Source organism: Sorex fumeus, unplaced genomic scaffold (assembly GCF_029834395.1).
Source record: "Sorex fumeus unplaced genomic scaffold, SorFum_2.1 ptg000029l, whole genome shotgun sequence".
In the NCBI taxonomy this organism is placed as follows: domain Eukaryota; kingdom Metazoa; phylum Chordata; class Mammalia; order Eulipotyphla; family Soricidae; genus Sorex; species Sorex fumeus.
The window spans coordinates 8405791-8419261 of record NW_026606086.1 but is presented as its reverse complement, the minus strand read 5'-3'; the positions used below and the strand labels follow the sequence as shown (position 1 = coordinate 8419261).

The 13471-nt window shown below is 44.7% G+C and overlaps 1 protein-coding gene across 2 annotated transcripts in view; it reads right to left on the bottom strand.

Annotated features, from left to right (window-relative positions):
* Positions 1 to 13471, bottom strand: part of WDR33 (WD repeat domain 33) — a 108656-nt gene that overhangs the window by 84060 nt on the left and 11125 nt on the right. Inside the window, exon 2 of one of the 2 annotated variants that reach the window (XM_056115453.1) lies at positions 2277 to 2373. The exons of the other annotated variant lie outside the window; for it this stretch is intronic. The gene's annotated coding sequence lies outside the window, so the exon portion shown is untranslated. The remainder of the gene's footprint in view (positions 1 to 2276; positions 2374 to 13471) is intronic. 2 annotated transcript variants of the gene reach the window in all.

Genomic DNA, 13471 nt, shown 5'->3' with positions numbered 1-13471 from the left:
ATCCTGCATGCAGCTGATTCGATCCCTGGCATCCCATAATGGTCCCCTGCCCGCCAGGAGTAACCACTGAGTGCCACCAGATATGGCTCCAAAACAACGAAATAATAAGAAGAAAAAGAAAAATAATAGCCACATAGATATGGGTCACATAATGATGTAGGGGTGATTTCTTTTAAAAAATGTATTTTTGGTTTTGTTTTCTTTAAAAAAAATGTATTTTTGGTTTTGTAGATACTCTGCAATGCTCAGAGGTTACTCCTGGCTCTGCACTCAGGAATCACTCTTGGTGGTACTCGGGGGACCATATGAACCGAACCTGGGTTGGCTGCATTCAAGGCAAACATCATCCCCACTGTACTAACCACTCCAGTCCCTATATAGGGTGATTTCCCCCTCAACTGCCCTTTCTTTTGTGTTATTTCTGTAATAACCAAGGGGTACACATACTATGATACAGCCGAACACATTTTTACAGAAGCCACATTTGTTAATATTCATGACATAGTTTTGTCATGGCACTGTGCCTGCAATTGGGGTCAAGTACAGGGCTCAGACTCAAGACACCACAGGCTGATGCTTCCAAGAACTGTGCTCTCTGCCACTCAACAACTGTTGGGGCTATGGGGTTTCTTCTCATATGCTTTTCTAAAATCTGATTTTGCCAAATACTCCCATATTTGTTAGTATATTCCCATACCTATATTTTCAAATATTTTTGTAAATTTATGCTTACTATGCTCAATGTATTTAGCAGTCTTTGCACTTCCAAAATACATCGTGCATAATTCTAGTGTTACTCTAACACTATTCATAGTTGTTGACACTAGCACAAATACATGCATAACAGCCAGAGAGATGACTTAAGGGGCTAGAACATATGCTCTGCATGCAGAAGGCCCAGGTTCAGTTCTGGCATGGCATGGTCCTCCAAGCATCCCTGAGAGCAACACAATGCACCTTGAAAACTACAAGGTGTGGCCAAAATCCCAATCACCACCCCACCCCCCAAAAGATATACATGAATAGTGCCAGAGTGCTCCGTGCTTCGCATGTAGTAGGACCAGGTTCAATCTCTGGTACCACACGGCCCCATAGCATTGCCACAAGTAACCCCAAATACTGAGGCAGAAGAAACCAAGTATCACAGGATATGGCCAGAAGGCAAGAACAAAAAGACTACATAGGGGCTGGAGAAGAGTTCAAAAGGCAGAGTGCAAATAATGCCCATGTACACTTCCCCCAGCAAGAATGGGCGGGGCTGAAAAACAACAAAATTTTTAGGGTCAGGACAGTATTCATGGGGTTATGTAACTTGCATACAGCTAGCAGGGTCCACTCCCCAGTACCTCATATGGTCTACTGAGCAATGCCAGGAGTGAACCCTGAGCAGAAATCCAGGAAGACCCCTGACCCCTGCTGGGCAAGACACCAAATAAAAAAAATGAAACACTGGGATGATCCAGGGGAGTGCAAGAGGCCATGGGTGCATATGAAGGCGTTTTCTGTTTGTTCATATCAAAAACCTGTCACCCTATGAATTCCTTATAAGCAAACATTGAATGCTTTTTATTCTTGATATTCTAAGTGCCCTGGTACATAGGAAAACGAGATACCACCACTGGAACACTAAGTAATACATACCATATATAGGTACCACCAATGAATGCTAAATTTAGTAGAACAGAATTTCCGCAGCAGCAGCAGCCTATTTACATAGTTTGAAATTATCAATACTCCCAGACACTTACATTTTTTTTTATTTCTTAATTTGTTTAAAGATAATCCAGGGGCTGAGGAGATAGATGCTCAAAGGGCTAGCATGCATTCCTCACAAAACCTGAAACCAGGGTTTGACTGGGACACCACATAAACCACAGATAGTGGCCCCTGCACCACCCAAAAAAGGTAAAAACTAAATCATCTACAGCACACTTTCAGAGTTAGTACTTTTTTAAGCAAAGCTAGATAGTTTTTACTGAATAAATTTACTTAGAAAAACGTAAGGGCAGAGAGAGGAATATGCAAACTTCAGCCTCTCCAGCATAAAAGCAGCAAGTGGAGACACATGTTCAAGGAAGAACACAGGCATGAGAGGGCCTTAATACAGGATGTTTAAAAAGCGGGGGGGTGACACACGACGGACGAACACACACGTTTATGCGGTGTGTCTGAAACCCTGATTTCTAGGTCTCAGCCCTCGGGAGTTTGACTCAGCAATTTGTAGAAGGCTTTAACACGGTCGGTCACTCAGAGGGAGGGGACACGGGGACACATACCTGAGGCACATGCTCTCCCCCCACGCAGCATGGCAGGGCCTACGTAGAACTGCATCCCCAGCACCACTCAGCCAAGTTTTATCTGGATCCTAGGCCCCTAAGCAAAAAAACAAACAAACAAAAAACATGGCTGGGGCTGGGGAGAGACCACAGCCGCCACCCCCACACCAGCAAAACATAGATACATTTTTAAGATCTTTATAATTGATGCTCCCACCACTATGACCTACCTTCTGAATACCGCTGTTCTTGAGCCAGTCTCTAGAAAACAGTCTGGTAAGACATATTGGCAAAATCTAGGTAAGACGTAGGGAGAGTCTGGAGAGAGGACTCGGGCTGGAGAACATGCCTGGAACATTAAGCCCCAAGTGGAATTCCCAGCACTGCAGAGCCCCCCAAGCAATTCTGGGGCTACCATATTGATTCTCAATACCACTAGGACTAAGCAGCACGGTATCAGGGCCAAGGCACCTGAGGTGGCGTGCAATGCTGGGAAATAGACCCCAGGCCTCTGAACACTGTATGGTAGCACCACCCAAAAGGGCATCACATCAAGTTTCTCATCCCACTGATGTTCTAAAATCTTTTATCATGTAAATAATTTCCATTCTTAATTTAAGAAAAAAAATTAAATATCAAAATTAAATCCTGGGGCTAGAGCAAAAGCACAGCGGGTAGGGTGTTTGCCTTGCATGCGGCCAACCCGGGTTCGATTCCTGGCATCCCATATGGTCCCCTGAGCACCACCAGGAGTGATTCCTGGATGCATGAGCCAGGGGTGGCCCCTGTGCATCGCCAGGTGTGACTTCAAAATCAAAAAAATAAATAAATAAATAAAATCCTGAATATTATTTTTCCTCTTCCACTTAAAAATTTTTTAAGTGAATAGTTACTTAGCAGGAACAATTCACACAATGCTATTATACCAAAAATAACTTTAAATTTCAAAAGGAAACTATTATGAGTAAAATCTAGTTGCTACTACATTAACCAAAACACCTCCTGTCATTAGAAGTGGGGAAAGCATGACTTTATGTGCCTCCAGCTATGCGTGTACAAAATTACCCACATGGTGAGGAGCTTTACTTCATACTAGGCTACGAGCATACTCTGCATGCCAGAAGCTCAGAGTATCTCCCCAGAACCATCTGCATAGAGGCAATGAACACTTGGTGTGACCCCCAAACCAAAAATATATAATAGTCCCATGTGACTAATGATAATTATTCTTCAAAATGTTTTACCTGATACAAGAGAGATAATACAGTGGGTAGAGTGCTTGCCTGGCACATGGACAACCCAGGTTCAATCTCCAGCACCCCCTATGGTTCCCTGAGCCTCACCAGGAATGATTCCTGAGTGCAGAATCAGAGGTAAGCCCTGAGAACAACTGGGCATATACGACCCGAAAACAAGTTTTATCTGAATCTAAACTGCATAGTCACAGTTTTTTATCTATGGGGGAAAAAGGATAGTTAAGACCACTAGGTATCCACCACGCATACATATGGGCTCGTCGATGTGGCCATCCAAATTGAAATGTCTCAATTTCTTTGGCAGCACATCAAGCAGTTCAGTAATTCCACAACATAATATTTCCCCAAGGAGTTGAGATCACATGTTCATGAGAACAATTTCACTCGTGGATTTCTACAGCAGTTGTTTTAACTGGCTTTCAGTCATAGACTTTTCCAACACCCGGTCCTTTAACAGTGTACAATTCCCAGCACCAATGTCCCAGTTCCATCCCACCTACCCTCACCCCAGCCTGTCTCTCCAGCAGGCTCTCTCCTCTCCCCTCTCCTGTTTCCAGCTCCCTCCCTTTAGGCATTCTCGTTTGCATTATTGGTAGAGTACGGCACATTTAATCATGAACACCAAAACTCACATGCAACCCAGACAGCGTTCAGCAGACAAATGGACAAACTTCAGTACATTCATAAAATTACTCAAAACTAGTAAGAATTTAGAGGGGCTGAAGTGATAGTACAGTACAGTGGATAGGGCACTTTCCTTCACAAAGCCAACACAGTTCAACCCCTAGCACCCTGTATGGTTCTCCAACACCAGGAGTAATCTCTGAAAGTAGATTCAGGTAAGCACTGGCCGGTATAAGGTAAAGGTAAAGGTAAAGGCCCTCCCGTTGATCGTCGATTTGCTCGAGCGGGCCCAGTAACGTCTCCATTGGAGACTTTGTTGTTACTGTGTCTGGCATATCGAATACTCTCGGTAGCTTGCCGGGCTCTCCGAGAGGGGTGGAGGAATCGAACTCGGGTCGGCCATGTTGGCCGCTTGTAAGGCGAACGCCCTACCCGCTGTGCTATCGCTCCAGGGGGGCTGGCCGGTATAATCAAAAGATTAAAAATAATGGTCCCCGAGCACCGCCAGGAGTGATTCCTGAGTGCATGAGCCAGGAGTAACCCTTGTGTATCGCTGGGTTGCACAGAAAGAAAAAACTTGGTTGACCAAAAAGGAAAAAAAAAGATTAAAAATAAAGTGGATACAAGAGGTATAGCTCTTGTTTTGCTATCCCTGGAACCATATACAATCCCCAAAGCACCACCAGGGGTCAATCCTGAGCAGGAACTGGGAATAACTCAACACCGTATGATGTGGCCCAAACCACTACACCCAAAATTTTTTAATGTTTTAGTTCGGCATCATGATTTGCAAATCTGTCAACAGAAATTTGGACAGTATACCAACTCCGATTCCACTGCCAGAGTTAGCATCCTGTCACCAATGTCCCCAAGGTCCCTCCCACCATTCCCAATCAACCTCCTTAACAGCAACAATTGTAAGTTTAATTACTGTACTTTAGGACTCATGTGTACAGCCGCATTGGTTCTAGTGGACACAAATAGATACCTGCCTCTACACCTGAGCTAAATCCAAGGCTCATGAGTCTTGCCCCCTGCTGCCTCCAGACCACCATTTTTTCTTTTTCTTTATGCGTCACACCCAGTGATGCTCAGAGGTTAGTCCTGGCTCTGCACTCAGGAATTACTCCTGGCGGTGCTGGGGGACCATATAGGATGCCAGGGATCGAATCCGGATCAGTCACATGCAAGGAAAATGCCCTACCCACTGTAGTATCACTCCGGCCCCAGGACCATTTTGGTTATTTTTTGCACTTTTTGGGTCACACCTGGCAATGCACAGGGGTTGCTCCTGGCTCATGCACTCAGGAATTACCCCTGGCGGTGCCCGGGGGACCATATGGGATGCTGGGAATCAAACACGGGTAGGCCGCGTGCAAGGCAAACGCCCTACCAGCTGTGGCTCCAGCCCCAGGACCGCCTCTTTTTTATATATTTTTTAACTGAATCACAATGATATGCAATTACAAAGTTGTTCATGATTGGATTTCAGTCATAAAATGTTTAAATACCCGTCCCTTCACCAGTGTACTCTTCCCAGCACCAATGATCCCAGTTTCCCTCCCGCCACCCCCTGCCCCCAACCTGCCACTACGGTAGGCATCTCCCCCAACCTTTTGGGTCTTATGGTTTGCAATAAAGATAATGAGAAGTTATTATGTTTATCCCTTTACCTACTTTTAACACTGAGTTCCTGTCCAAAACGATCATTTCCAATTATCATTGTCATGTTGGTTCCTTCTCTATGCTAACTGCCCTTCACCCAACACTCTTGTGGCAAGCTTCCAATCACTGACCAGTTCTCCTGGCCCCCATTTACCCTGGGCTTGGATATTCGTCTCAGACTATTTTTATTTCCCACACATGCAGTCATTCTATGCCTGTCCCTTTCCTTCTGACTCATTTCACTCAGCATGATGCGCTCTATGTCCATCCATTTATAAGTAAATTTCATGATTTTATTCTTTCTAATGGCTGTGTAGTATTCTACTATGTGGATGTACTATGGTTTCTATATCCAGTCATCTGTTCTCGGGCACACAGATTGTTTTCAGATTCTGGTTATTGTGAATAATGCTGCAACGAACACAGAAGTGCATTTTTTGCTATGTTTTTGTGCTCCCAACGTATATTCCCAGAAGAGGTATGCTGAGTCAAATGGAAACTCGATTTCTCATTTTTTTTTTGAGGACCATCCATATTGTTTTCCAAAAAGACTGGGCCAGTCGGCATTCCCCTCAATAATGAAGAAGAGTTCCTTTCTCCCCACACCTGTGCCATCACTGGTTGCTCTTGTTCTTTTGAATGTGTACCAGTCTGTGGTATAAGATGATATCTCATTGTTTTTTTGACTTGCATCTCCCTGATGATTAGTGGCATAGAGCATTTTCTCATGTGCTTTTTGTCCATTTGTATTTCTTCTTTGAGGAAATTTCTGTTCATTTCCTCTCCCCATTTGTGATGGGGTTGGATGTATTTTTTCTTGTAAAGTTCTACCAGTGTCATATATAACTATGATATTAACCCTTTAACAAATGGCTACAGGGTAAATAATTTTTCCTATACCATGGGCTTCTTTGTATCTTAGACAAAGATTGTTTTGAGGTGCAGAAGCTTCTTAGTTTTATGTAATCCTATTTGTTTATCTTTGCTTCCACTTGCTTGGTCAGCAGGTTTCATCTTTGAAGATGCCTTCAGTTTCAATGTTGGAGGGTTTTGCCTATGTTTTCGTCCATGTACCTTATGAATTCAGGTCAGATACTGAGATCTTTAACCATTTTGACCTAACTTTTGTGCCTGACATTAGAAAGAGCAGACAGATCACCATCTCTTTTAATTCCCTGCTCCATTTCTCTCATTTTCTGGCCTTACCATCTCTGTAATCTAGGACCAAGGGTTTTCTTTGGATACATTACTTTTCAGTAATGTTATTCCATAACCATAGCTAAATGAGAACGTTCTTCTTAACTTCTTCATATTCCATTCGAGTTGCAGCAAATTGCATAATTTTATTATTCCTGGCAGCTGCATAGTATCACATTGTGTGTATATATGCCATACCTTCATTATTCACCTATATCTTACCCCCGTCCCAAATTATTTATGTTTTGTTTAAATCTGCAAGTTTTGGAGCCAAAGAGCTAGCTAGTTAGTATAGCAGACACGATGCTTGCCTTGTACATAGCCAACCTGGGTTAAATCGCCAACATCCCACATGGACCCACGAATACTGTCAGGAGTGATTCCTGGGCGCAGAGCCAGGAGTAGCCCCTGCACATAACCAGTTATGATCCAAAAAACAAAAAATGGTTAGTAAGTAAAATCTACAAAATTTTACCATCACACTGGATTGCCTTTCAGGATTTAATGTACGTAATGTACACTAATAGCACTGTCCTCCGGAGTTCATGAATTTGCTTGAGCGGTCCCAGTAACCTCTCCATTGTGACACTTGTTACTGTGTTTGGCATATTGAATACTTCACGGGTAGCTTGCCAGGCTTTGCCATGCAGGCAAAAATACTCTCAGTAGCTTGCCGGACTCTCCAAGAGGGGCGGAGGAATTGCGGAGCAATTGAACCCAGCTCGGCAGGGAAGGCCGAGCGCAAGGCAACCGCACTACCACTGTGCTATCGCTCCAACCCACATAATGTACACAACCTGCATATTTGAAACTAAACCACATGTTTCTGCACAGTAAAAGATATCAACAAAATGAAAAGACAAACTTACAGAATGTATGTGCATAGGATGTATTAAGAAGCTAGGATCAGGGGTCAGTACAGCAGGTAAGGCATCGACATGGGTTCTATCCCTGAGCACAAAGCAGGAGTAAGTCCTGAGCACCACAGGTGTCGGCCAAAACTCTTCAAATCCCTAATTAAGGAAAAATGCAAGCTAAAAGTAGAGATAGGGTTTCCAGAGATAGTACAGTGGGCAGGGCACTGTACTATTGAAGTACACACAGACTCTAAACAATCTCTAGGGTTAGGAAGACAGTCTGAAGGGCTGAAGCAGGTGCCAACTGTGTACACAGACCAGCCCTGCTCTCCTCCATCTGCACAGAACTTTCCTCAGCACGCCACAATGAGCTGAGAGGCCCCCTGAGAGACTAAGTAATGAAAGGCCTCCCATCCCCCTAGAAGAATCATGTCGTACTCCTTAAATGTATGTAGCACTGTAGTACTGCCATCCCGTTGTTCATTGATTTGCTGGAGTGGGCACCAGTAACATCTCCATTGTGAGACCTGTTGTTACTGTTTTTGGCATACCCAATACGCCACTTGCCAGGGGAGCTTGCCAGGCTCTGCCATGCAGGCAGGATACTCTCGGTAGCTTGCCTGACTCTCTGAGAGGGACGGAGGAATCAAACCCAGGTCAGCCTCGTGCAAGGCAAACGCCCTACCCACTGTGCTATCACTCCAGCCCAAACATATTTAGTGATGTCAATTATATTCAATAAAGCTATCCTGGAACCCGATATAGTCCCATGCCTTGCCAGGAGTAATCCCTGAGTTCAGTCACGAGAAAGTTCTGAGCATCACAGGGTATGGCTCCAAAATAAAGTAAAATAAACAATATCAACAATACAGGCTAGAGTAATAGCACAGCAGGCAGGACACTTGGCCCTGCACGTGGCCTGCCCGGGCTCAATCCCCAGCCACCGAGTGACCCCTAAGTATCGCTGTTGCGGCCCCAAAACAAACAAGCAAGCAAACAAACAAAAAACAACAAAATACAGAAGCTGAAGAAGTAATAAAGGGGGTAAGGCGCTCACCTTGTACACAGGAGACCTGGGTTCTATTCCCTGAGCCCTGCAGGAGTTAAGATCATAACTCAGCTGGTACAACCCAGAACACAAAAAGCAGCAAAATATATAATACAAATTGTTGGTTTGATGTGAGAAAAGCCGTAATTACACATGACAGTGCACACACCTTGACTAAGCACCTCCATTTACAGACTCAACCCTACAAATATGTTCCTATGTTGCTCAAACAGACAAATATATCCAAAGCAGCATTGTTTATTCAGGACTAGTAAAAGTAGCAAACTATCCAAGCAAGTGTATAACTTCTAAGGAGTTATATGACTTATACGAAGGTAGTTCTAAACATTGTGTGTGTATGTGTGTGTAGAGATTGTGAGTTTTTTTTTTATGGGGGGGAAGAATAAACATCTGGCTGTGCTTAGGCCCCACCCCAGGTGCTGTTCCAACAGATATTGTTCCAACCTATATCTGCCTATATGTTTTTGTTTGTTTTTTTGCTTTTTGGTTCACACCTGGCGATGCACAGGGGTTACTCCTGCCTCTGCACTCAGGAGTCACTCCTGGAGGTGCTCAGGGGACCACATGGGACGCCGGGAATTGAAACCGGGTCATCCACGTGCAAGGCAAACGCCCTACCTGCTGTGCTATCTCTCCAGCCCTCTACCTATATATGGATATATAGATATGTATTTTTTTTAAAGTTGTGTCAGAAGCTGCAAACCTCCAAACCCAATCACTACAGCCAACCTCACAGGCTCACCCTGAGCCCCCCCACCCACCCATCCGAGATTGAATCCACCAGAAATCCCAGATATGTGGGACTTGTGACTCAATCTCCAGGCTTCAGGAGGAGCGGATGGACCCCTCCACCCATCTCCCTCACTTCCACTTTCCTGACAGTCATGCCCCCAAAACTGCCTCTGGGTGCCATTTCAGTGGGCTATGATCCAGACTCACAAGTTAATCTCAGAAGAGAGCAGCACGCTACAAAGATGCCTCCAGACACCAAAATCACCATCCTCTAGCACCCTATGAAAAATTTTTAGAATTTGGAGCTGGAGCAATAGCACAGTGGGCAGGGCATTTTGTTTGCCTTACACACGGCCAACCCGGGCTTGACTCCCAGCATCCCACATGGTCCCCTGAGCACAGCCAGGACTAATTCCTGAGTACAAAGTCAGGAGTAACCCCTGAGCATCTCCAGTGTGACCCAAAAAGCAAAAAAAAAAAAAAAAATGTTTTTAGAATTCCAGGACATCTCATACAATTATGCCACTGAATACCAAGAGTAGCACACCACATTTGACGGGTGTAAGGTAGAAGACAACAATCTTGATAAAAAATAGATACATATATACATACACATATGTGTGTGTGTGTGTATTAGCACTCAAGACTCAAACTCAAAACTCAAACTAACAACATGTTAGTGATCTCTAATTCAGGGATCACATCACATAATGGCTCCAGGATGAGATATAACAATTTTCACACATTTTCCTCTAAAGAAACCTTTCTGGAACATTTTTAGTCAATCATTTATAACAAGCAATACAAAATAAGTTAGCATCTGCCTTTGGGGCAGGCTTGGGTGGGCAGGTGTAATAGTGGTGGGATTGGTGTTGAAATACTGAATGTAATCAACTACTGTGAACAACTCTTTGAAAATCAAAAAAATAATAATAAAGTAGGGTCAGAAAGATAAGGTGCCCTGCACCACGTATTCCACTGTTTCAGAAGTGATCTTTGAGGCGCAGAGCCAGGAGTACATGGTCCAGAAACAAAAACAGAGGGAACCTAAGGGCACGTGCCTTACACTCACCCAACCTAGGTTCCATCCCTGGCATCACCTGGCCTCCAGAGCAGCACTGAGCCTTCAGTCCCTAGCAGCACCAAAAGAAAACCCCTTCAAACAAAAAAGCAAAAGGAAAGCAGAGGAGACTGCTCAAAGGGCAGGAGTGCATGCTTTGCATGTGGGAAACCCAGATTTTTGTTCATATATATTTTGTTTGTTTCGGGGCCACACCCAGCTGTGTCCAAGGCTTACCCCTGGCTCTGTACCCAGGGGTCACTCCTGGAGAGGCTCAGGGAGTCATATGGGATTGCCAGAGATTAAACAATATATAAGGCAAGTGCCCTGCCCATTGTACTATCTTGTCAGCCCGAAAGCCCAGTTTTAACCCAGAGATTGCATGCTCCTGAGAGCACAACAACTTCAAGCACTGAACCAGAAAGCTGAGAGCCAGCCCACCCACCCCAGCACTGCAGGATATGGGCCACAACCCAAAGAACACATGTATTCTGCATATAGACTACTATGTATGTGGGGGGAACAGGGACATAGCAAAACATCTGATGATAGCCTGAATTATCTCTGAAAGAGTAGGTAATACAAGACATGATGGTAACAGAAGCTGCTGGACAGATGAAAAGGGATTTAGATAATAACTGCAGAAAGGGGCTGAGAAATAGTGCAGCACACAAGGCACTTGCCTTGGACGCAGCCCACCCAGGTTTAACACCTAGCATCCCAGATGGTCTCCCAAGAATGCCAGAAGTGATCTCTGAGCACAGACGGGGCTGGAGCAATAGTACAAGAAGGTAGGGCACTTGCCTTGCATGCAGCCAACCCAGGTTCGATTCCCAGCATCCCATATGGTCCTATGAGCACCGCGAGGAGTAGTTTGAAGTAACCCCTGTGCATCGTCGGGTGTAACCCAAAAAGAAAAAAAATAAAAAGTGATCTCTGAGCACAGAACCAGGAGTAACCCCTAAGATCACCAGACGTGGCCCCCAAAACAAAACAAAAACCTGCATAAAGAAGACAAATTACATATATCCACTTGTACCTTAAGAGACAGGTCTAGGGACCAGAGAGATAGTACACTCTAAGAGCAGTTAAGGAACCTGCATTATACACACACTTGTAATCCCCAACATTACATATGGTGGTCCCCTGAGCACCACCATTATCCTTAAGCAGGAGTAAGCAGTGAAAACAGCCAGGTGTGGTCACAAAAACAAAAATTATTTCTCTACATTCCCCCCCCCCGCTTTTTTAAGTTTCGAGGCCATACCTATCGATGCTCGATTCTCAGGGATTACTCCTGGCATGCTCAATTCAGCATGCACGGCAAGTGCCCTGCCTATTTATAAAGTTTTTGAAATAAATTTTAAAAATTGAAGATCAAACCCTGGATCTTGGGGTAGAGAGATAGTACAGGGAAAGTAAGGTTCTCACCTTGTACATAGTGGACCCAGTTCAATCCCTAATATCATGTATAGTTACCTGTATTTATGAGATAAATGTATTTGGAGTTATCTCAAAGGACTATCCTTGGATTTGTATTGAGCTGAGGCTGGCTGTGCGCAATCCCAGGCACTCCATATGATCTTCTGAGCCCACCAGGAGTGATTTCTGAGCAGAGCCAGGAGTAACTCTTGAGCACAGCCAGGTGAGTTGCTGGGAGCCAGGTAGATATCTCAAAGGACTATAACACATACTTTGCACACAGAAAGCTGGGGTTCCATCCCTAGCACCACATGGCCCCCTGAGCACCAATAGGAGAGAAACCCTGAGCACTGAGCCTAGAACAGAACTTCTCAGAGTTGGATGAGACTCCAAATTAATTCTTTTAAAGGGACAGAGAGATAGTAAACTGGTTAGGCACTTGCCATACACATGGCTGACCGGGTCTCATATGGCCCAAGCCCACCAGGAGTTGATCCCGGAGTGCAGAGCCAGGTTTAGCCCAAAAACAAAACAAAACCACACACACTCCTGAGCACAATGAGGAGGAATGGAGGGAGGGAGGAAAGAACCTGACCAGCACCGGGTAGATAAAGGAAGTGGTAGAGCAAGTATACAGACCTGACTTCAATCCCTGGCCCCACAATGGTGCTCTGAACGTTGCCAAGTGTGTCCCTAGTGGTACCCACACCACAGGATCCAACATTACGGTGCTGGTCCAAGAACCAAGCTGTCCAACACACAATGCCAAGCAAATGACCACTGGAAGCAGGACCCTAAATCCCTAAGTATGGCTGGGTGTGATCTGTTTAGAAAAAAATGCTACCAATAAAACATGACCTTCGATGTTATGTAAAGCCCCCACAAAATGAAGGGTTTGGAGAAACAGTACAGTGGATAGGACATTTGCCTTGCATGCAACCAACCCAGGTTAAATCCTGGCACCCCATATGGTCCCACAGCCAGCCAGAAGTAATCCCTGAGCACCTCCTGGTGTGCGCTTCACCCCATAATGAGAGAGAGAGAGAGAGAGAGAGAGAGAGAGAGAGAGAGAAAGAGAGAGACCGACCAAACAATTATTTTCTGGACAGAGAGAATACAGGAGTAGGTTCTTGACTTATATGCAACTGCAAAAGTCATGACCCTGGTTTGAATCCCCAGTACCCAATATGGTCCCCTGAATACCTCTAAGAATGATCCCTAAGCAGAGCTAGTGGAAAGCCCTGAACACACTAACAAGTGCTGGTAAATATGCTAACAAATTAGAACTCTCTCATCCACTCCTGGTGAGAATT